The 25,589-nt window shown below is 42.3% G+C and overlaps 1 protein-coding gene across 4 annotated transcripts in view; it reads right to left on the minus strand.

Moving 5' to 3' along the window:
- The window catches only part of LOC149081594 (RAS guanyl-releasing protein 2-A-like), a 65,878-nt gene that overhangs the window by 21,199 nt on the left and 19,090 nt on the right, over positions 1-25,589 (minus strand). Inside the window, exon 1 of one of the 4 annotated variants that reach the window (XM_089236994.1) lies at positions 1,757-2,066. The exons of 2 other annotated variants lie outside the window; for them this stretch is intronic. The gene's annotated coding sequence lies outside the window, so the exon portion shown is untranslated. Of the gene's footprint in view, positions 1-1,699; positions 2,067-25,589 lie in introns of those variants that run through there. One more of the 4 variants, XM_089236993.1, reaches the window with a different exon arrangement.

The raw sequence follows: 25,589 nt of genomic DNA on the forward strand, positions 1-25,589 counted from the left end.
AAGATAAAGAAACGTAAGATATAGATAGCTGTTCCTTCTTGGTGACGTGCATAGAAAAATCTAACGTTGGAACTGATTTCGTCGGAATTTGATACTTATGACGATGGGGAGCAGGGACGCATGCTGCCATAGACTAATGAAAAAAATAATTAATTACATAACTACACGCATGCTGCACACTGTGTATCTCGGGAAAAAGAAAAAAAAACCTCGCCATCACTGAGCGTCAATATCGGCTCCATTTCTTATTTCTCGTACCAAGTGAGACAATTCAGTCACGATACCGACTGAATTCGGAAGAATGAAGCGTAGATAATGGATGCTACGAATTTCATCACTCGCGGCCAAATTTCCAGCGAAATGAAGAGACTGGGAAAGTACGCGTATAAGTATGTCTCAGATAATACACGCACGAAAACATTGAGGATTAACAATACTTGTTCTACATAATACAGTATGTAGGCCTATACAAAAAAAGGGTTGACGAGAATTGGTATCAGTGAGTTGAGAATGAAATCTCATCGATTCGGGACTAACCAAATAAATGTGATCGTGGTTTCTCTATATTTTCATGATAAAATGAATCATTATCAAAGTTACAAAATTTCTTATATCATTTTTTCATCTGGAAAATGAAGAAAATTAATTACATTAGAGAAAAAAGAAAATAAAAACCGTGATAGGCCCGACAAACTAAAAGGAATAATTTCTATCCTAAAAAAGTGTGCATCTAACTCAAAGACACCGGAGGATCTAATCGAGATTCACGGCTGAATAAAGTCAAATATATTTTAACGACAATGAAATCAACAACCAACCGCGATTACAAGTTCAGAGTAGCGCTTTCAGGAGAGAGGAGAGTAGTACCCCGAAGTTACGCGGTAGGTGGGACCGACGATAACAGCGTAAGTCGAACTCACGTAAGTCGAGGTACAATTCTGCACAAACATACATTTACTGTAATTATAAATCAATTGGGATCCAATTAAAACACCACTTTTTCCTTCTTATTATGGGCGTAATTGCCATGGTATTTTTCAATGAATTCATAAAATTTATATTCAAAATAACAGTATTCCTTAAAATCTATGCAAATTGAAGTCACGGGTTGAACGCTTTGAATGTTCTAACATCTTAGGTCATCAAAAGAAATGAGTTACTTGTTTGAAGGCAAAATTACAACTCTCACTTCAGGGTCGAAACAGATTTTCAGAACAAATGAATTGTCATCAATGAACCCCATCACATTAAATTATTATTATTATTATTATTTTGAAAATTCACAATAGTGTTGGAACTGAGGTGAGAAATTGTGACTTTCTCTGCAAAAATTGCAGAAGTCTTAAAATTTCATTTCTAAATCAATAGCAGTTTTCATTTTTATATTCTGTACCCCTCAAAAATCAGCATAGTTTTATTGCATATGATGTTCTTATCGAATAAAACATATTGTATTTGATTATTACTTGATAATCTTAACTACCTCAGAAGTAATCCCAAGAATATGCTTAACTTTCAGAAATGTGTGTTTTTCATAGAAAATCGAGCAACTCGGGGTAGCGTAAGTTGAGTAATTACTGTACCATCATCTTCCGTCTAAGGGGAAAGGTGAAAGAGTGATAGGCCACTGCACCAATGGAGGAGAAGTACGCGAGGGCAACCGAATCGAATCAGAAAAAAACAAAATAAAAATACGTACTTTAAAAAGAATGTTTTGACAAGAAGGGTGAGAAGGAAATTCGATTTCCAATCGTACCTGCGAAACTTGTTTTTTCCGCGAAAATCCAGTAAAATCAAACAAACGCCGATGCAATGCCAAAAAAGTAATGACACTCCAAACACTGCTGGAAGTTTCTTCACCTGCGAGTTCACATGTTCCGTCCGTTATTAAAGCCGATATTTTTTCCCGAGGAAGCATAAAAAGAGAATAAAAATGCAACGAGAGACTGAACCACTGCTGCGCAAACACACGTGCCCGTCGCGTTTCAAGCAGCACCAACAAATTTCCTGGAAACGCGAGGCTCGAACTCAGAGCAAAATACACTAGTAGTAGGGGTGGCGAGTAGTAATAAGTAAAATGAAAGTATGAGAGGAGGTGGAAAAAAAATATCGCGCACACACACAAAACTATTTTTTATTTTTCATTTATCTTATTTCCTGCTCGGAACAGAGAGACAAAAGGGGTAGGACGAAGATTCGTAATGGCAGGATGTTGTGAGCAGCTGAGGTTCCCATGACGACACTGATAAAACCCGTACGAGATGACGTTTATTGACGACTTTCTCCCGGGACAAGGCACTTTAGCGAATGGGAAGCATCCATTTCTCCCTCCCAGTAGCCAGCGCACCAAAGATTTACCTTTTATGTTACTTCCCCTACTAACTCATTACTAATATCGAGTTGCTCGGAAAACATTATTCTCTGATGATGGGTCCAGAATCGAAACACGAAATGTGCCTCACCTAAATCACGATCTCGAGTTTCACACACAAGAACTTTCGTGATCGACCAGCGAGTGCAGATGCATTAGAGACCATAACTCGATGAAAAACTTTCAAGACTCGTGACACTGGATACGTTCTGTAGTTCTTCATTTAGTTCTATTCAACTCGAAACACCTCCACCTTTAATTTGTTTCTGGAACGTAAGAGATGAGAATCAAATAAGCATACGAGATTCGAGGATAGCAAGAATCATTTTAAAAAGAAAAAAGAAGCAATTTCATCACGTGACCACGGTTTCTTATCATTTCACTCACAAATTTTTGCTGAATTGATTTCCAAGGACACGTTTGGTTTCAAACACATCGAGACGAGGAGAAAGTATCAGTCTTCTCGAAGCAATCAACATCAAGGAAGTTGTGCATTTCAGTATCGAAATCATCGGAAACAATTAGGCTTTTTGATAGAGTCCTAGACGCGCGCCTGGCGTTAGATATTTTCCGTTCGGCACAACTCCGCGTAATTTGAAACATAGCGCAACGGACAAGTTCTGTTCATCCCGGGTAGGCAGCATTCCGTTAGTATGGGAGTATATGTGGTTCCCAACTTCAAGGCGCAAATGCGAGCCGATCTCCCCGTTAAAAAGTCTCGCCACAGAGAGCAACAGTCCTACAACGGTAAATCATTCAACCATAACACTTCACTCATAGTTAGAAAAACTGGGGGCAGATGGCAGCATTACACAGAAACAAACTTTACGTCAGGTTGCACTACACGTACACGCACATTCCCGCATGTACCGGTTCGTTGGGGGGTTCCGCGGGGGGAGGGGGTAGCATGTGTGGTGTAGCAGTAGTAGGGCCTCCAAAAAATGGCTCGGGGATCCATGATGTTCTTAAGTCAGCCACCTCGTTGGGCAATTTGCCTGTTGTGGCGTTGTATTTGTATTTGTATTTGTATAAGCAGAACAGAATGCCATTCGGTGTCATCTTCTCCACCCTTCGGCAGCATAGCCCCTAGGGTGAGATCTTTGATGCGCTCCTGTATCGTGAATTTATAATTCGGAAAGAAAAAAAAAAGAATTGGCCCGGGCCAAATCAGCCGAACCCTTATAGTTCTATAGTTCTTATAGTTATGATCTTGAACTGTTCAGTTCAAAATCATAACACTCGCAAACGCATTTATACGCATAAAATAAGGATGCTGGACAATTTGTGACCCAAATAAAAAAATATTGCTGCCAAGAAATAGTTATTGAAATATAATCGAAAATCAAAGCCCTCACACACACCATAAATCTTTCACCGATGGCGCATAAAAATCAGGAGTTCGGTCAAAATCCCAATACACACAGCAGGGTCGTAGCGTGCCCTTCTCGAGAGGCAAAGTTTGTCTTGCCTTTTTAATTGGGTTACTGTATTTTTGAAATATATGACATCCATATTTGTTATGGGCATTTTTTTCTCAGCCACCTCGTTGGGCATTTTGCCTGTTGTGGCGTCAGTATTTGTATAATAGATGTAAAAATATATAGATGTGAATGGACCAAATTTTAAGGATTTCATATCTGCATGTTATATCCACGGTTTATGTTATATCCGGGTTATAAGTGTAGTCGACTGTATATGCAACTTTTTGGAATTTCGGGAAAGGATACTATAAAAGCATTTGAAAAATAAGGTTAAATTAGGAGAAAGTACAGATATATTACGATTTCAACTAATAACTTTAACACTATCCAGTAATACAGCCAGTTCTTTTTTATGCGAAATGTTTTATTTCAGCTATGTTTTATGTATTTTTACGTTTTATGTAAGATTTTTTTTTTTTTTGAACGAACGTGAAATTTGTCATTTGGAATTCATTACTGAGAATAAATATGAAATTTCTGATCTGAATGTTTTTTGCGAATAAATGCGAAATTTCTGATTGGTGTAATTTTTTTTTTTTTTTTTTTTTTTTTGCGAAATTTACGTATCTCTAATAATAATGCATTAGACTCAAGCAGTTTTATATAAGCAGATACAGGCTAAGGTTTTCAACAGCTGGATGATGCGAAGATGAATTTAGAAAAGGGAGAAAGTTCAACTGCCCTTGCAGGGAATCGAACTCACGTACTCTCTTACTTGTCGGGTGAGCATCCTAGACAACTAGACTACAAAGGCAACGAATTTCAATCTTTCCTTAGAGCTCGTGTGCACTGAGCGGGACCGTACATGGACGGTTGTACCTAACTCAGGCCAAAGCTCACAATTATTGACACTTGCCACAAGATTTCGACTTATCCGAGGATGATTTCACTGTTCGATATTCGTACGAAATTTTTCAGCAGCTGGCTGATGCGAAGATGAATTTAGGAAAGAGAGCTTTAAGGACAGATTTAGATTCTTTGCCTTTGTAGTCTAGTGCAGTGGTTCTCAACCGGGGAGCCCTAGGATATTCCAGGGGGGCCACGGATGAAAATCTTGCAAAAGGGGAGCCGCGGCTACTGATACGGGGGCCACAAAGAAATTTGTGACATTAATTTTTTTTTAGTCACTCTGACTATAAACATTTAATTTCAAACAAAATGTGCATAGAATATCTTTTTCGTAATTTTTCCCCAATTCAAGTAACATTAACATGAGGAAGGAAATAAAAAAATTGGTTCATGTAATCTCGGTGGTTTTACGACTTGAGGGTGATAGTAGGCCCTGACACAAACTATAGAAGAGGTTTAAGCAAAATGGAATAACTGTAAAGACAGAAAATTGTGTGTGTTCAGACTTTTCATTCAAACAGGGCTGCAATAAAGAAAACAGACAAAGATTTGTTGACCTGACATTGACATTCATTGACATTCTTTTGAGTGCTGGTAGTAAATGTAATCCAAGAAGTAGATGGGTGAAAAATGAAAGCTTGTAAAAAACCCATCGTTTTCATGCAATTACAGACGGATAGCCATTTAGTTTAGCACAAAGCTATCTTCAGCCAGCCTGAGTGGTCTGATGGGGAATATATTTATAAAAATCGAATAGAGAATGATTGCTATGGGGTCTTTTTTATGAATTTTGAAAGGGGGTGCCTCTGCTTAAGAAGAAATAAAGTCGAATTCAGTTATAGCGAACTCCAAGAGACCAAATCATACATGAGGAAAAATACCCGCGAAATTTAATTTTTTAAAACTACATTGCTGTGATAATGTATTGGGACAGGGGCGGCGTAAGCGAGGGTTCAAGGGGTGCGGCAGGTTGTAAAGGGCGGCAGCGTAGACTTTACTTAAGACAACAAAATTTAACACAGTAAAAATTCACGACATCACGCTTTTGAGTCATACTATACCTCGACAACGGAAACGTTGAGAAAATAGACAAGGCCTCTGATCGTAATACCAGAAACAAGAATGTAAGCTATCTGGGCGGCTCGAGACAAAATCTGTACCCGTGTGGGACTTATTTTTTGCACCTCCTACCTATTGCTCCCTCCATAGCCTCTACCTCCTGCGTCAGGGAATCTTTCGTGGGGCCCATGCCTGATTTTCCACGGGGCCCCTTCTACAGTTAATTTATAGAGTGAAAAAAGAAAAGTTATAAGGATTTTGTCCCGGGCCTCAAGCTGGAGCCCTGTCAGCCCTACCTTTAGAAGGTGTCCTGCCCCTCCCTCACAATTTATCCAAACAATTCCTAACAAAATATTTTTTCGGCCCTTGATTTCCGATTTTGCGCCCCTCCAGAGCCGACAGTTTGGTTTTTTTTGGCAAATTGAATTTTTTTTTACCCATTCACCCAGGATTTAGCATCCTCTTAAGCGGTGCCACCCCTGTACTCTATTACAAGGGTCATTTTGTTTCCCTCACCCATGCCCCCCCCCCCCACATGAGCCCGGGATAATTCTCATAATTTTTTGGCTTTTTCAGGCTATAAATTAACTAAAGAAGGGGCCGTGAGAAATCTGACGGGGAGGAGGCCTGCGAAAGATCCCAGCCTAGGGGCCCATACCCTTACTCAAAATTTGATCCACAATAGTCAAATGAAGGCAAAGGTTTTTTGTTTTTTTTTCACCCCTGGAATACCAGAAACACCTTTGAAAAAATTTTCTTAAGAAAAATTACCCCGTTAAATATCATATTCACAGGATAAGTGATGATGGCTCACAAAAATAAGTGCTCTTTCAAGGATTAAGTTATCTGGCATTTATTAAGAATGGTAAAATAATTCTAGAACAAAAAATTTTCCACTTCAAAAGCGGGACGTATGGTCACGCACATTTTGCACGGTAAACAATTATGTGCGGCTTTCTTCTGAGAAAAAATCAGGTTTATCTCCAGGTGTCCTTCACCGAATCCCTATCAGCCTCCTGGCAGGGTCACCAGTAGGGGCGGCATGTAAGCTCGAGCCGCCCCTGTATTGGGACTTCCTCCAAGATTGACACCACATCTTTAACGTTTTTTTAATCGATACTGTAATGCTTCCTCTTAACTGCCCTACTACTGGCCTGCAGCATCCTAAATGATTTCAATGCAATTTTCCTATCCTGCAAGAACAATATTGTAGACATTAGGAAAAAAAATCTAAAAAGGCGTATGACCACATTTAAAGCAATTTAAATCCGTTTATTAGAGACTCACTGCCTCTGCTGATCTCTAAAAAAAGTGCAATAAATTCACACGTAAGTCTTCACTTTGAAATGTCCGTAACCCGCTCAATGCGTCTCTTTGTATCTGTCAACCTAAAATTTATGGTTTTTAGTGTTGATAATACGCATGCAAAACCAATTCAGCGACGCGTTTTCACAATCTGCAAAAACTGCTTGGATTTGATAGTTGGAAATGTCTAAATGCCAAAAATTTGGAGTTCGAATCAAAATGAAAATGTCAAATAATTGAAATTGTGCTTTGTATAAATGAAATATTTTAATATTGAAAGCTATATATATAGAGATTAATCTCGTGCCCGTAGTCAAACGTCTCATAAATATGAAATTTTGTCATAAAACTGAGAGTGAGGCACGAATCCCCTTGCGCACAAGTGGAATTTCAAGGCATTTACGCACAACCGAGCCCGTCTTGGCCATTTTTCTTTTTCTCCCCACCCTTCCTTCCTTTTGTTTCCTTCCTAAATTTATAAAAGTAAAAAGGACATAATCATTATAAAAAGGACTGTTTTCAGATCAAATTGCGGAAGTTAAATTACTTTACTGTAAAAATGTCAGATTTTTTTGGGGGAAATACAGTCAAACCCAAAGCGTATTAAAGACCCTTTATTAATACGCTTTGGTCAAACCCCATTAGACCGGAACTCCAAGAGACCCGAGAAATCATTTCGTAATAACGAAATTTCGTTGCAAAGGAATTCCAGATTTTTATGTTGTTCCTATGTAAACCTATCCGAGGGATTAGAAAAGTTTACGTTAAAACGATATTTTTCCCGTTGTAATGGTATTTATTACAATGAGACTGTATTTCGTCTCAAGTTATTTTTTTACGTGTATTTGAAGGCTGCATGGGTAACAGGGCGTATGGCACTTTACTGGTGAGCCATTAATCTTAGAGACGTACCCAACTACAAAAAGTATCCAAATCACGTGTCCAACTCAGATATGTCATTCATGTTGTAAGGGGTTGTATAGCTATAAAATTAAAAAAAAACAACTCTTTATACCGTCCCCGTGTGCCAAAGAACCCAATTAAGTTGTTGCTCTGTCTTTCCCGATGCCAACCAAAATAATTTCACGTTTCTAAGTGCAATATTCACCGAGATATGTGAATTCAAAAACTTGAAGAAATTTGGGAGAAAACAGCATTTAATGCGGGTAAAATGGTTTCCCCTCATTTAATGCTGGTTTTTTTCCAACCTTCTTGGAATATCTCAGTGAAAATTTAGACACGTTGAATTCTTTTGTCGGAGACCAGGAAACAACTTTCCAATTGGGTTTTGGGGCACAGGGTGTCCGCATAAAAAGTTAACATTTTCATTTTAATAACTCTGTAACCCCTGGCAACATGAATGAAATATCTGAGTACTGCACATTATTCGGGTACTTTTTCCGACTGGAAGTATGCCTCTAGGACCAATGGTTCGCCAGTAAAATACCCTTATGCCCCGTTACCTATGCGCCCTGTATATGAAATATAGTACGGACTGTGATGTGAAATATTGTGTTGTGTTTAAGCCAACATGCACGTTGCTTCATTCGCCTGCGAGAGAGTGGTCACATTATGAACCAAAAAAGCCACTTGAAGGTAGCTTGTCATCCAATGAAATATCAGATTTTCACCGAATCTAAATTTAAGTCAACTAACTGATAATTTTCATACTTGAAAATCTGATTATTTATATATGGGCTTGAAATCCTGATAATGAATCATTATTATGTTCGCACGAACAGTTTTGTCACTGCGTACATGCTTTTTCTGGAATGAACAAATATTTAACAATTTTTCACACGTATTTTAGTTCATTTTTTGAAATTCATAGTAGGGCTACAACATGAACCTATATCCTTGATACATGTATTATTGTTGAAAACTATGTGGAAGGTTGAACTTCTCTTCATTTGTGTGTGGCTACTCCCTCATTACTACTTTTATCCGCATGAATAAAATTAACAAAACTGCTTGCTACCACTTTTTGCGATTTTTGTCATTATAAGAATGCATATTTTGGAAGATACAACTGACATTTCTCAATGAAACCATAACTATTTACACACACAAAAAAAACAAATTTGGAAATAATAAAAATTTCATCCAGTACAGTAACTTGATGACATTGTGCCGTCTTCAAGCGCAGAGTTTACATTGATTTTTTTTTTAATTGGACTGACACAACACATAAAACATACAAATCAGACTGAGAAAAACACAAAACAATAAACTTCACAAAAAGTAGCATTACTATGATACAGACCCTTTGTGAGCCCAAGGGATTTATTCTATTTTTACTGTATTCTATTATGTTTATTTTGCTTTTTCGTTATTTTCATAAATTAAAAATTAATCAAATTAAATTCAAAAATATTTATACTTCAGACAATTTTTGAATAACTATCTTCTAATGGGAAAACGGGGGGGGGGGGGGGAGAGAAAGAAAGGGGGAGTAGGAAATTATTCATGTTCGCAAGGGGGCCACAGGAATGAGAAATGGTTGAAAGGGGGTAATGGACAAAAAAAGGTTGAGAACCACTGGTCTAGTGTGCTGACCCAGCAAAGTGAGAAGTTAGTTCCGTTCTCCGCATGGGGAAATTGAATTTTCTCTCTCTCCTAAATTACATCTTCGCATAAGCCAGCTGTTGAAAACCTTCGTATGGATACAGGCTATTCCACATTTTCTAAAAACTTTCTCTTCCATCACTCCATTCTTCAGAAATGTTTTTTCCCTCATTGCCCCCTTCCCACTCCAACTCAAGCCAACACATAGGAACCCATATTATAACCATAGCTTCTACCATCCCCGGACCATTCCATCACCCCCTTTGGAAACCACTGGTAAAAGTCATGGTGAACTTGGAAAAGTCCACCCTCATTCTCCCGCCTGCGCTGCCGATACAATTGTTTTAGTGAATGAAGGGAGTGATTACCCCACCCCCTACCCTACCCCCCTCCTTGAGCCCCCTATGCCGTTTAATCTAAAAATTTAAGCAGTAAACTGTGTCCGAAGTATGGTACTAAACACAAGATTGAGACTACCTTCTTAATCAGGCAGTTCAATGACCGTCAAGAGTATCGATCCTTTTTGAGCATCCGATTTCGTCAGCCGCAAATAGGAGCCATGTGCTATATACGTTACGGTAAAAATGATATGAATCGGTAACATGCATAATCACCAATCGTCTCGGTAAGTTCGATAAATTTCACATTTGCAACATTTACGGCGATTATGCATAACAATCAAATGAATTTTTTTTTTTAGGTTCGATAAATATGGAAAAATCGTTCGGAAATATTACTAAATTTTGGTTTTTTCCACATTTATCAGCATTGCCAATCAAATTCATGATTGTTTTTCAACCTCTTTTATCCAGTTTTTATCACCTTTTTTACACTCGAACTTACTGTTGAACTTCCACTGCATACTTGAATTAAGATTTTAAAAAAGAAATAATTTATTTTCTTTTTTTAGAAAATAATATATAAATTATTTTTTCTAAAAAGAAAAAAAATATTTAATTTTTTCTGAAATCTTTCGCGGTACTCCTATGATACTCACACCGGTTGAACAAAGCCTGTTCTAGACTGGCGTTTATGCATAATGCCCGGTAAATTTAAGTAAAAGTCCGTTATGACGAGTACGGCTTATAACAGCCATCTTTAACCTGTTGCTCGCGAGCACTAAAAGCACTCAATGGCTATGGGGAGATGGGCAAAAAAATGTTCTGAACACAGGGGAGCGATGAAACAATTTTGAGAAACTGTGATGAGATATTTAGTATATGAATTTTTTTTTGTATTCAAAATTACCATATTTTAAGTGCATAAGGCATCCCTTTTTGCCAAAAATTGGGTCCCAAAAATAGGGTTTCTTGCACACACACACACGTGGATAGTATTATAGATATCAACAAATTAATCAATTCCTCCAAACTCAAATTTTGTTAACTCCAACCTAACATCAACGGGAAACCAACAATTAGTGAAGTTAGCAGCCAGGTGAAAAAGTCGGGGAATAGTGTGAAGAAAGAAGTGATTATGTAAAAGGGTTTTTTAAAAAGTGCAGCATAAGCAACAACGTGATGGTACTGAGGATGATGCAATTTATAATGGAAATTATTTGTTCAGGTTCGAAGACCGTCGTCTGTTTGAGTTAGTTCTCAGAAGAACTGACTCAAACGAACGCGGCCTTCGAATCCGAACAAACAATTTTCATCAAATGATGACCGCGAAAACCTTATCAACTAGATGCAATTTATGATGAGAGTGACTCTGATGATGATAATGAGCTTGTCTATGTAGCTCAGGCATCTTCAACCCATTACTCGCGAGCACCACGGTGCTCCCTGAAGTACCCAGAGTGCTCGATGTTCGTGATCGCGAGCACTTGATCAATGTTTCGATTAAACATCCCGTAGAAATTGTATTCAAGGAGTTATACAAGTTTAATTTAAGGCTTGGGATTACACTATAAAAGTTTCATAAAAGTTGATTTGTAAAACTCGAAAAATACAACCAATAGGGTGATCGATTGCATTTGCTAGAATGTTACCAATGACCTTATTGGTTGAATTTTTCAACTTTTACAAAAGTACTTTTATCAAAATTTTATAGTGTAATCCCGGCCTAAGGCATACGCATTTCAGAGTTGCTGTAAGGAGTGCTCTTCGTTTGATGAATGGCATAGGCAGTGCTCACGACTCAAGAAAGGGTGAAGAGGCGTGGCTTATAACGAGTAATTTGCAATAGATTATCAAACTAAAGCCAGGTTTTCCTAGAAGCGGGTTTCTACAGTGTGTGCAGCGTAAAAACACTGATTGGTCAAAAAGCCTGAATTTCGCGTTTTTAACCAATCAGCGTTTTCACGTTGCACTCGGCGCAGAAATTCTACTCCTAGGAAAATCCGGCTTTATGTTAAAGAAACAAAAAATATTCGGTTGTAGCGCGTTCAGAATTAGAAAACTTTCGCTATAACGTCGTAAAAATTCTCGAAAACGCGTTTCCCTTTCTTTAAGAATAAAATTAAAAAGATGACACCATCACATATACTTCGCTTAGGCATTGCTCTGAAGTACTTCTAATAAAGAATGGACACAAAAAAGTCACAGCCACATCGGAGGGGATAAAAAAGGCTTTTCCACCATACACACACGGCGTGTGGCTGTCAGGAGATCTATTACAATAAGACGTCAAGTACACCCAGACAGTGACCTAATATATCTGTTAAGAGAGGAGGAAGAGCCAGAGTAGTCGAGAATGGACATGATCCCACGCGAGCATACCGAGAAGCTGATTACTGGTAACAATTGCTGAGTCTGACGAATGTTTTTGGACGGAATCTAATTTTACGGTGCTGCGATTGAACCAGCCCAGCTGTAGATTGATTCAGTAACTATAAATCAGCGAAAAGTGTCAATGAAAATCCCGGAAGAAAACCTGATCAAATTGTATCAAGAACTATTCTCGATTATGGGATTTATAATTGTGATTTATTTACCCCAATAAACATTTTTCGATCGTAAATAAATAAATATATATATCATGTTAATGCTTAATAAATGGTTAGGTCTGCAAGAGTCACCCGGGAAAATGTGCTTATATCACCGAGTGTGACACAGCCTGGTCGTCTCTCGGTTCCTATCACTATCATATACATGGCGTATGTGACGATTTTATTCGAATTTTGAAGTGAGTGAGTGACTACGGTCAATGCCAAGGCTTATTTAACCAGAACTTAGTTTAAAGTTGTTTTAAAGCAAATCAGCTAAGAAATCTTAACAATTAGAAGGAAAAATTTTAACGAGTCCGTATGGCCATAGAAGTGAGGTTGGTCGTTTTCATGATACAAGATATAGAGAAAACTGGTTGTTTATGTAGATATCCTAATTTTTGGAAAAAAATTTCATCTCTGCTTCTACCCGGGCTCGAGCCCAAGTCACTCGTATACTTACGAAATTCGAAATGCTATGCAAAAACCTCTTACAGAATCTACTGCTGTGAGAACAAGAATCAATTTCACGACTGAATACTGAGAACTTCTGTTCATTCGCTAATTTAATTAATACGAAATTATCTAAAAGACGTTTTAATGCAGATAAAGAAGCAATTTTCAACAATTTATTATCTAACAGAGCGAAAAATTTAAATTCGCATACAATGAGAAATCAGTTATGGACAATTTTCTTCGTGATTGTGAGGTGTCGTTACAACGGACTTTCACTGTAATTCATTGATGATTTATTATATTTCATACGCATGAGCTGGAAATTTGTACGCAATAATTGGTAAATGTGATTTCTCAGTGGAATTATATAAAAAGAATTTTTGATCAAATTTACCAAAAGGACAGTGAGGGGAAAACGTAATCACCAAATGCTTAACAGTTTATAATACCGCCCAGTATATTCGAGTAAGGCTTTTGTGCCTCTCGGTGTAATAACCTATATTCCAATATAAATATTTCAATTTTCCAATTGGATAAAAATTTTCCAATACAAATACAAAATTTTGGCGAAATATCTCAGCAGCTTTTCCCACATACTTTTTAACTAATTTTTCGCTCAATTTCGAATATAAAAAAAACCGACATTTCCTGGGCAGAAAATGGGCTTTTAAAATAATTCAACTTTTAACCGTTAAAAGCGACCAAAATCGACGGCACAAACACGACTTGTTAACCATTACACATTAACTGTTACATCTAATAACGTTCAATGGCCACAGCCGGATGTTGACTTTTTTTCGCGGTAAGGCGCGTCTTGCGATTAATAAATGACCACGTCACGTGAAATAACTGAAACGTGGTTCAAAGGATCTTGTCCCTTCTAGGTTGTTACCGGGGCCACGAGAAATGGGCATCAACTCGAAGAAACTGGCAAAAAATAATTACAGTCAATAAATTTTTCTTTTCATTTCCTTTCTATATCCCATTTTTATTCATTATAGACGCCTCTTAAATGATCTAATGCATCAACGTTAGTGTTTAAAGATAAATATGAAAACGCGGCAAATACTATTTTTTTACTATCGTCGTTGAGAGTGAAGAAATGGGATTTCGGAAACTCGGTAATCTCGCAACATCATTTGTTTCTGTGTAACACGCACAATCACTCTCGAAGAAAAGTCAAATTACTTCAGTGATGCAAGCTTTTTTAATGGGCACGCATCAAAAAAGGTAAAGATGTTATAAAATAAATGTCATGCACTTTTTAATAAAAACAAGAGGAAATACCTGTTTACGCATAGTTTTTCAGCTCGTCGCACAGGTGCTATTTTTAGCTCGCGTAACGGGATCTTCCGTTCTAACGGTTTACTCACAGCTTCATTTGCCATACACGCGGCGGCTGAAGAGAAGCGCGGATTGATCTGCATGCATATCGGCAGGTCCAAAGAGCCGACCATAACCGAAGGGTGCTTCGAACGGAGCCCGGGCTAGCAGGTCCGCTACATTCTATTCCAGGCAGGCCGTGTGCGTGTGCAAAACTTTTCCGGGGGCGCCCCACTACGACACAAAGGAAGAGAGCAACATCAACTTGTGCGCGAGGGGCACTGCGGGAGGGCAATATCGATCAGCCAAGGCGGTTCCGGAAAATCGGGATTCCAAACTTAGCGAAAATCCGGGGACTTCAACAGCGGCAAAGGGAAGCAAGCGATTTTTTTTTGTCTTTACTCCGCCGTTAGCTCCGACGACAATGTTTCAAATGATGAAGATAGTAAAAATGTTTTCAAGTGGTCATGAATGTTTAGCGATAATATCAAGTATATCCCTGAAATTCCGTCGTTAATTTTCCAATGAAAAAAGCATGTTAAATTATAAAATAATTTCGCAGAGATTTCAGAAGACGTTTAAAACATACTCCTCCAGGAAAAACAGTTGTAACAGATAAGCTTTTATGAAAGCGCTGGAAAAATCGGTAGGGGTGGGTGAAGGGGGGGGGGTTGAGGAACCGACGAAAATAACATTTGAATGTAATTACTCGTACATGCCATCTTATACACTGGTTGAAGATCGTTCAATAGTTTGGTATACGATTGAATGATGAAGTATCCCGATTTATTTTCCTCCCAAAAAAGGGCTGGGAAAACTCGACGAAGAAATTTAATTTAACAAACTTTACCACTATGAATGTGGAAATGCCACTATAAATAAATATTAGTAGCATTTGTATAGAGACTACGCATTCCAACTAATTTATTATTCATCTAATTTCATCTTTTCAGTGTGCAAGCAAAAGTAGGCCTACAGGTTTCTTAAAATTTATGTCATATCGAAACCAGAACTGTAGGAAACGAAAGAAGGAAAAATAGACGGTAGGGCAAACTGAACCTTCGTAAATCAAAATGCGCTACAAAACGAGCTTTTTTCTTTGCTAAATGCATTCAAATGTAGAATGGTCAACTCTGGGGGAAGGGGGGATATAACTAACGTGAGAAGGGCAAAGCTAACTCATATTGCTGGGTATTGTACATCAGAACTGCTTAAACTTCCCCTTAATCAAGATACCAAAAAAAACACGAAAAATATCGTGATTACGCAGATAGTTGAGATCACCCTTCCCCCGCCCCACCTGTTTCGGTTTACTAATATACACTTTTCCCATCGCAAATGTGTTGAAAATTGATGTGAACAGTGGAACAATTGATAGCGAAATTCTTCGAATACCTTCAAGAAACTAGGATATACAGTGAATACTTAATGAAGAGAACACTGAAAGAGTATGAGAAAAAAGCAGAATTTCATAGTTTAAGATGAAAATTTTTCATGGGAAAGTGTATGCAGACTTCACGATAATCCTAGGAACCCTTGTGCAGAATGCTTTGTCGAAGGACACCATAGTGCTATTAAGATGGTCTAGAGTGGAAGTCTATATTGTTCCGGATAATTTTCCACAAGACTTCGAGATTGCAAAACAAGAAGTGATTCGACGGACAAACACAGATTTATTTACAGAACAGCAATTTACACGTATTTACAAACTAATCAGAGAGCTAACAACTTTCTCGCAAAGTTTAAACACGACTGACAATCTCTCTAAAATCTCCTTGAGCCTCTCTGAGCCTGCCATCTTGTGAGCGCCGCACTATTTATAACCCCGGAGAAACTTCGAGAAAAAGAACATTCCACAAAATTCTATCTTACAGTTTCCTGTCTGGAGGGGGGTTGAACCATTCTCCGGAAGGGCGGAGCTTTCTAGAATGTTCTTCTAGCCCTCCGCCAATCGGACCTTTTTCCGTTTAACCGAAACCGATATCAACTGATTTCGACATTTTGAGAGCCATCGAACGAATCGCGCCATCTATCGTCGATAGATCGTAACATTGCCCCTCTCTTAGAATTTTTCGTCCCGACAATTCAGTTCGGCGGGTTGCATTCACCGTGGTAAGAGGCCAGTCTGTTGAAGTGGATCACCTTGCACTTCGAGGATGGCGTTTTCTGGATACGAGCTACGGCGTCGTTCAGTCTCTTCACGACTCTGTAGGGTCCTTCCCATGAAGTCTGAAGTTTCGGGCACAGTCCTTTCCAGCGCTTAGGGTTCCACAGCCAGACAAGATCCCCTTCCTTGAAGTCATGAGACGTGGCCCTCACATCGAAGCAGTTCTTCATCTTTCCAAAGCCGATGCTGATCCTCTGTCTGTCGATTCGATGCATGTCCTCGAGGCGTTCCTGGAGTCCCTGGACGTGTTCTTCCGGTGGAACATCAGATCACCTGGCTGGCGAAGGTCCACTCTCATCAGCGATGGGGTGCTGTCGTGGACGGTGCTCGGCAACGGTCGCAAGTTCTACGATCTACTGTGGTGAACCATGAATTACCACAACGCTGGTTTTGTTCTGGAATGCATTTTGGACTGTGATGTTGTGTGAGACTATTTTGTCTAGTCTCTCGAATTCCCACTGCTTTGTAATCCTAGATATTCATCGGATGGACTATGATGTTTCATGGGAATATTTTTCACCATATCACTGTATTTTTTTTTTTTTTTTTTTGCTTCTGTCCCGCTCATTTAACAGAACTGCGATGTTTGTCATGTTCTTTCCTGACAATTTCCATTTGATGTTAAGTACTTGCTGTCGTTTCTGTTCAGTGCTTGCATGTGCCATGTATGTATGTTTTCTTTCAGGTGGCAAAGGAGCTGAAGCGAGTGATTGGCAACCGAGATCCCACGGGTCCATCTGCGAATGGATTGGTGGGGTCGGAGTGCGGTGGTGGCATGGATGGGCACGGGCTGCCGAGGGGGACGGACGTTTGGTTCCGTTCTGTTGCTCCTTCGGGCGATGAGTGGCGGACGGGGGTGTTCTTTCGTGGACTAGTGGAGCCGAGGGTCGTTTGTCGAATGTTTTTGCTGGGTCGGAGATCTGGCGGGCGGTCCACCTGCGCTCCTTCTTGACCATCGGAGGTTTCCGGGAGCTTCCCGGAGTGTGGCTGCTTGGGATGGAGTGGGATCCCGGCGCGACGGACCCGGTGGCTTGCGAGTCGGGAGATGTTCGCCGGGCCCGGATGTCAGGAGAATTCTTCCAGCATGGCCCAGCCGCAAGGTAATCCGCTTATATCCCGCAAGGGACAGAGCGGGGGCCATGTTTGGTGTTATGGCAACGGTCGCAGGATGTTCGGGGGATTCCTTTGCGGGCGGCGCAGGCGTAGCAATTCTTGCACCACTCGTGCACATCGGTCCTGGATTTGTCCCAACAGAACCGTTCACGGACCTTCTGGAGAGTCTTAATCATGCCGAAATGTTCACCGGTCGGGCTTTCGTGCAATTCTTTCAGCACACGCGGCTCCTTGGCAGGCCGAGTTGCCACCGGAACGTCTTGCCATCCTCCGACTCCCATCTGCGGTACAGCACGCCATCTCTCATCGCCAGAGAGTCCCATAGCGCCCAGTATCTCTTGGTCGTCGGACTGAAAGAGGCGACGTCTTGCCATGCTGGTTTACCACCGGTGGATTCTTTCAAGTCCATTATCGGCGTATGTCGGGATCTTCTAGTTGGGCCTTCCGAGTATTCTTGTCGCTCCAAGGACCGTGACTTAAGATGTTATGTCTCACTACAGGATTCGCCGGCCCGTATTTCTCTTCTGCTTTGAGGCAATGACAACGGTTCTGTGGACCCAATCCTCTTGTCAGGGCATCGGCATCTCCATGCGCTTTTTGTTTACGAGGCTGGATCATCCTTTTCATGCCATCTGACCCTCGTGAGAGAACAGTTCCGGTCCTGACATTGGTCTTCTCTGCATCGACGATGCACTCTTTTTCCGCCTCTGGAATGTCTATCACTTTCGTTGGAGATACTTCGTCACGGCCACATCCGAGCAAGGCGATACGTTCCTTCGGCGTGTGCAACTGGTCGTTCCTAAATGTCCAAGGAAAATCCGTATCTCCTCAAAAAGTCCACTCCGATGACGCACGGATCCCTTATATATGCCACGAAGACGGTGTGTTTGTAGGTGACCGTGGCGAACTTCACTGAGACTTCTAATTTTCCACGCACAGTCATTTTCTCTCCCGTGACTGTCTGCAGTGTCAGTGATGGTGGTACGTAGAGAAGTCGTTGCTGGAATTTCCGAGCCAACAGGTCCGCCGTAACGATGCTCGCGTTGACTCCTGTGTCGATGGCCATCCTACACGGCAGTCCATCGATCTCGCCTCTCACGTGGACCACGCGGTCTCCTCCGTGCATCTGTGAGACATGGTGCACTCGGCATGGCGCATCTTCCGTACCGGCAGCTGCGACTGAGCATGCGCTCCGCAGGTGGCCTTTTACGTGACTTTTCCAGGTTCCCAACGACTTGTCTTTCTCACTTTTCTCGGATCGTTCTTGGCACTCTTCAGATCTTTCAGAGCTCTGACGGCCGTAATGGAGGTGATGACATCTTCTTTCATGGCCTCGATCTTTTCATTCACGGCAGCAATGGAGGTGAGGATTTCCTCCTTTACTCCAGCGATGGATTTGTTCATCTCTTCGACGATGTCCGATTCCATCTGGCCAGCAAATTTTATCAACTGGTTCAGCTGTTCTCGCATCTCGTCCATGTCCATCTTCCTTGTCTTCTTCATGCAAGTCATGAATTATCCCACTTCTGACACCAAATTGTTCCTAATAATTTTCCACAAGACTTCGAGATTGCAAAACAAGAAGCGGTTCGACGGACAAACACAGATTTATTTACAGAACAGCAATTTACGCGTATTTACAAGCTAATGAGAGAGCTAACAACTTTCTTGCAAAGTTTAAACACGACTGACTGAATCTCTCTAAAATCTCCTTGAGCCTCTCTGAGCCTGCCATCTTGTGAGCGCCGCACTATTTATAACCTCGGAGACACGTCGAGAAAAAGAACATTCCACAAAATTCTATCTTACAGTTTGCTAGTCGGCGGCGCCACCGTACGGTCTGTCTGGAGGGGAGTTGAACCATTCTCCGGAAGGGCGGGGCTTTCTAGAATGTTCTTCTAGCCCTCCGCCAATCGGACCTTTTTCCGTTCAACCGATACTGATATCAACTGATTTCGACATTGTGAGAGCCATCGAACGAATCGCGCCATCTATCGTCGATAGATCGTAACAATATTTTATTGCATTTTCGTTGTGGAGCATCTGAAAGGCCAGTCGTGGTCCAGGCTCTGTCCCTGGTGGGATGTAAGCCATTTACCTGGAGAGAGTCGGCTACGCCGGGCCGGAGGGCCTGGATTCCAAGCCCCCCGGTCCTCGAACCCTATGATTGGCGCTCCAGGCCGTGACGCCTGGTCTCCTTACCCCCATTGCCCGGAGCAGCCTCAGCCCACAGCTCCCCCGATCCGGGGCAAGCCCAGGAGGGCTCACAAACCCAGTAGACGCCGACCCCGATCACACCCCCCGGGCCAGATCCAAAAAACCCCCAGAAAAGTTTTATTATTGCAATTTCAATACTATGCAAAATTTTCATGTTCCCATCTGTTTGTTCTGGACCGCTAGCGGCGCGACAGGTGCCCCGAGTGGGCGCGGTCTTCACAAAGTGTGCTGCCGTTGGTTATGAGTTAACACAGAACAGAGTAAATAATCGATGTTACATTCGTTAGCTATGGACCACCCATCGCGACAGTTGCCCCGGTTGGGCGCGGTCTTAACATTGTAATTTGAGCTGCCGCCAGACGTTTATAGTTCAGATATTGCGGAAAGTTCGCGGAGGCTTCGGTGTTGTTGGGTTGTGTTGATGTGTGGCCAGCCCAGGTGCTGGGCCACTTCTCTCTCGGCTGGTGGCTCTGGTTGGCCCGCAGTTGATTTTGTGGCCAGCCCATGTGCTGGACCACGACGTTGGCAGGATGGCACTGGTGAGCCCGCAGATGATGGCGTGGCCAGCCCAGGTGCTGGACCACTTCTATATGGCTAGATGGCTCTGCTGAGCCTCAGTTGGTTGCGTGGCCAGCTCAGGTGCTGAACCACTTCACGTTTGGCTGGATGTCTCCAGAGAGCCCGCAGTTGATTGCGTGGCCAGCCCAGGTACTGGACCACTTCTCCGTGGCTAGATGACTGCGGAGTGCCCACAGTTGCTTGCGTGGCCAGCCCAGGTGCTGGACCACTTCTCGTGTGCCTAGGTGGCTCTGTTGAGTCCTTCGTTTGCGGTGTGGCCAGCCCAGGTGCTGGACCACTGCTCTCATGGCTAGGTGGCTCCGCTGAGCCCTCCGCTGTTCACGTGGCCAGCCCAGGTGCTGGACCAATGATCAGCCTGCTTCCAGTGTACCTAAGGATAGAAATAGTGTGTTTTCTCTATAGCGGGTGCTATCTGGTGTCTTTTTTTGGGCTTTCTGCCTCTTTTTTGGGTCTTTGCCTCTTTTTGCACCACTTTCCGATCTGTTGGAGTGAATCTCCCTCTGAGGTGGACATTACGGGTGTCTTTTTTTGGGCTCCGGGCCTCTTTTTTGGGTCTTTGCCTCTTTTTTGCACCTAGTCACTAGTGAACAATATACGTTGAGGTAACAATCTAAGGCTTGCCTTAAAATGTTGCTGGGGAGAGAGCCGTGGTTCCGAATTGTTTTATACAAAATGACTCAAGGTGAGCCGCCATGTGCAGGAGGCACTAGAAAAACATAATAGCAAAAAACATAATTGCGGCAAGGATTGAATACAAAATAGATGCATAGAAATATACATATACAATGGCTTGTCTGTTCCTGTTTTATGCCGGCTCCCGTTTTGCATAAGTATGCCCTTCTTATAGGCTCAGCAACGGGGGAGAACGCTGTACAGTGTACAGGAAAAGAATACATTCTCAAGGGTTGCGAGAGGTACGCATTATTTACACGACATGTTCAAACTTTACACAGAAAATGTTGCGGAAAAATGACGTTTGCAAGTGACAAAGAATACAAGGGTGGAATATTTTTTCAAAGGTTGCACAAGTTTCATGTTCTTTACGATAAATATTCGAGAGTTTCCCGGCACATTGTACAGAAAACGGCATTTGCAATAGAACATAGGATACAGAAAAAGAATATATTCTCCAAGGTTGCAGGGGGTACAATTTATACAAGACATGTTCAAAGGTTTCTCAGTACATGGTGCGGAACAAAAACATACGCAATAGACATAGGGTAGAAAATGGAATGTTTTCTCAAAGGTTGCAAGAGTTCATGTTATTTGCAAAACATATTCGGATGTTTTCCAGAACATTTGTACGAAAAACGGCATTTGCTATAGAGCATAGGAAACATAAAAGGAGCAAATTCTCCTAGGTTGCAAGAGGATCATATTATTTACAGGGCTTGTTTCCAGTATATGGTGCGGCAGAGTGCCCTTTGCAGATGTCGTGGGGTACAGACAATACAAATTTTGGGCTTGTTTGCGACTGTGCAGCAGGACTGACAGAGAAGCGGTGAGTGAACTGGCATGTACCTTCTGTTGTGGGGTGTTAATCTGCGTTGTTACGTGTGCAGCTGCGCGTCACCATTTGTAGTGTTCTACCTCTCTGTGGGGGTGGGGCAGCCGGGGATGGTCCTTGTTCTGAATCATTTGAGTCCAGCGAAGGAGATCTTCTCGTTCTGACTAGTTGCCGTCTTCGCTCTCTTGGGATGAATATTTGTTGGTATTGCTCGAGCCTGGCTACCATTAGGTCAATTCTCTTGGTGCAGGCCATGGCTTCCAGCAGTTTTTTCCTCCAGATTGGAATGTTTGCCTCTGAAGGGGCTCCGAAGTGTGGAATATTTATGAGAGGGCATTCAGTTGCATAATGTAGTGGAAAACCTCTTTTGCCGCATTTGCACGAGGTGCTACTGATGATCTTGAATCTTTCCAGGTAGGTTGGAAATAGTCCGTGTTCGGTGAAGAAAAGGGTCATTCCCCTGGTCCAGTTCTGGTTTTCAAATTTCACCCTCGGCAGGAGCTCATGAATTTTCCTCTCAGTTTTCTCCCGGTCCCATTTGCCTTGCCATTTTTGCGCCATATCACTCTTGAGCCTTGCTTTAGCCCAGGAGCTGGGGAATGAGAGGTGGACGTCTATTTCCTGGCGCTTGGTAGCTTATTTAGCAAGCGAGTCAGCCTCCTCGTTTCCCCAGGTTCCATCGTGGGCTTTGACCCAGGATAATTTAAGCTTGGGATGGTTACACAGCTGTGCTCTGATCTCTCTTGCCGTTACTGATTTGGTCAGTGGGTCCAGTATTGCATATAATGAGGATAGAGAGTCTGTTTGTATCTTGGCAGCGGCGTTGCTGTGCGTGGTTGCTCTCTTGGTTGCTTCCTGAATGGCGGGGAGTTCGCCTTGAAAGACCGTGGTCTCGTTGTTAAGTTTCGCGGAACATTTGTAAGTTATTGCGTTATGTTCCATAACTACATAGGCCGCCGCGGTCCCATCGTCCATCTTGGAGCCATCGGTGTATATCTCTATGGCTTCTGGGTTATTGTTTTGTATTAGAGATATCTGGTTTCTCTTTGGCACGTTAGCAGGGTGGGCTGACCATCCTGTTTTATGCTGCTCCATGTTGGATAACTGTAGGTTGTCCACGTCCCGTTTTAGTCTTGTTAGCAGTCCTACCTTGGCCTCGAACTCAATCCAGAGACTGAGGGGTGGGAGTCCGGTGATGACTTGGAGGTCGGTGGTGGGGGACGTGCTGTAGGCCTTGGTGATATATAGCAGGAACTCTGTGCCGAGTCGAGTTTCTCTTGGATCGCTTTCGTGAGTTTGCCACCCCAGACCGGTGCCGCGTAAGCAATTATTCGCTGTATGACCGTGACGTACAGTGTGCGCCTCATTTTGATGTCCATTCCCCAGTTTGTTCTTGCACTTGCCAGCAGCTTGGGGAGGATCATATTAGCCTTTATTGCCTGTCTGCTGACGTGCTCGGCGAAGGAGAATGCTGGGTCTAGATAGACTCCAAGGAATTTCATGTGTTTGACCCGTTTGACGGTTGCTCCGTTGAATTTGGAGGATTCACTTGGCGTCTTGTGTGTGATCCACATGAAATTTGATTTTTCGGCCGCTAGCTTTAGGTTGCGTCTCGTTAGCCATGGGTCAATTTTTTGGAGAACTTCTTCTGCACGTTCCCTTGTGTTCCTGATAGTTTGTCCGGAAACAACCACAGCGATGTCGTCTGCAAACGCTTGGACTTTAGTGTTTTCCGGCCATTGCATTTTCAGGAGAGGGTCCAGGGCTGCGTTCCACATCGTTGGGCCGGAACAGGATCCCTGTGGGCATCCTCTCGTCATTCGATGGGAGACAAGACCATCCGCTGTTTGCAGTGCTGCTTTTCTGTCCTTCGGGATGTTGCAGGTTATTTTGGCAAGGTTAGCGGAGATCGGCATTTCCCAGATTCTTTCTACTATGGTGTCATGCTGGAGGCTGTCAAATGCTCCTTGAATATCCAATGAGAGAAGGATTGTGTCATATTCGGCGGCCTTTTTGCGTTGTATGTGCTCTTTAATACTTAGCAGCGCGAGTTCTGTAGTGTCCTGGTCTGAAGCCATATTGCTCGTTGCTCCACCAGTTGTTGGTCTCTGTGTGATATGACAGCCTCTGCATTAGTATTCTCTCGAGAGCTTTCCCCACTGTCGGTAGAAGTTGGATGGGGCGGTAAGACTTGATGTCTGTGGGGTCTCTGTTCTTCTTCAGTATGAGGATGACTTTCCCTGTCTTGAAGTGTTCGGGGAAGACTCCTAGCTCCAGGCATTTGTTAAACATACTATGAATAAGGTTGGGGAATTTTTTGAAGACTGCTTTAAGTAGTTGATTGCTGATGTTGTCGTGACCAGGCGACTTCCTGTCTTTGTGCTTAGAGATTACTCTAAGGATTTCTGGTTTTGCAATTGCTTTTTCGGCCGGGATACCACTGTTGAGATGAGGGTTGGTGATCTGGACCGTGGGAGAAGTTGCGCTCTGGTCTTCTGGAAAGAGTTTCTCCAGTTGTTTTTTTTTTTGCTGCAGTGGTGATGGAGTCGTTGCTTGCCGGGTCTATGATGATCTGGGGGGTTTGTGTCCTTCTCTTCACTGTTGACTTGTATGGAATACCGAAGGGGTCTGATGCTTCGGAGCAGAACCTCCTCCAGTTATCCCTTCTCGCTTTTTTTATCGCTTTGGCGTAAAGCGCTCTGTTTTTTCGGAAGACTTCCCACAGTTTTATCTTGTTCTCTTCCGATGCCTTGCTTGCCCTCTTCTTGTGGGCTCTCACTTTTTTGCGCATAATTTCCAAGTCTTCGTTCCACCATGGGGTGGAGTCTTTCTTCGTTACGCCATTCACCTTAAGTGTGCTGTCCTCGATGTTTTTGATGTTTTCGAACATTTCATGCACCAGGTGTTCTAATTCTTCTTCCCCTATGTCGCGTTTGAAGCTTTGGGTAAGGGCTTTGGCGTAGGGATGGAACCGTTTGAGGAAGTTGTTGATTCTCCTTGTCGAGTTCGAGTATCTGGCTGTGTGCAAGATTTTCGGGGCGTCGTCTATTGTGATTATGATGTACTTATGCTTGCTTAACGTCTCTTCGTCTCGGACATACCGTTCTACGTTGTTGGGTGGCATCGCTTCATTGATAACGGTAACGTCTGGGCTGCCTTCAGCTCGCTCGAACTGGAACGTTGGTTCGCCGTTGTTCTGTATCGAGAGGTTTTCAGATCTTAAAAAGTCCAGAAGTTTGGATCCTCTCGGTTTTATGTACTTATATCCGAAGGCGGTGTGTGGCCCGTTGAGGTCACCTCCTATCAGAAGTGGGGTCTTCCCTGCACTTCTGGTCGTCTCTCGGATTTCGTTTATGGTATGTCGAAGGTTTTCGTATGGCGAGGAATAGGCAGTAGAAATCAGGATTTCGCTGTTGTTGAGAGCTGTCCTTATTGTTAGGCTGTTTTGTTTGATATTGACTGTTGCTCCTTGGGTGTTTTTGCTGGTGGTGAAAATGGCTGCTTTGCCACTCTTCGACAGCCATTGCACCCAATCCCCAGCAATTCCTCTTATTTGACTTTCAAACACGTAAGGTTCCTGAAGCAGGACGATGTAAATTTTATACTTTTTGACGGCTGTTTCAATCAGGCTTGTTGCAGCCCTTCCCTTATCACTGTTGAACTGGAGGATG

The sequence above is a fragment of the Pholcus phalangioides genome, unplaced genomic scaffold (assembly GCF_987345545.1).
Source record: "Pholcus phalangioides strain wild (caught in Gottingen) unplaced genomic scaffold, Ppha-v1.0 ptg000009l_1, whole genome shotgun sequence".
Lineage (NCBI taxonomy): Eukaryota > Metazoa > Arthropoda > Arachnida > Araneae > Pholcidae > Pholcus > Pholcus phalangioides.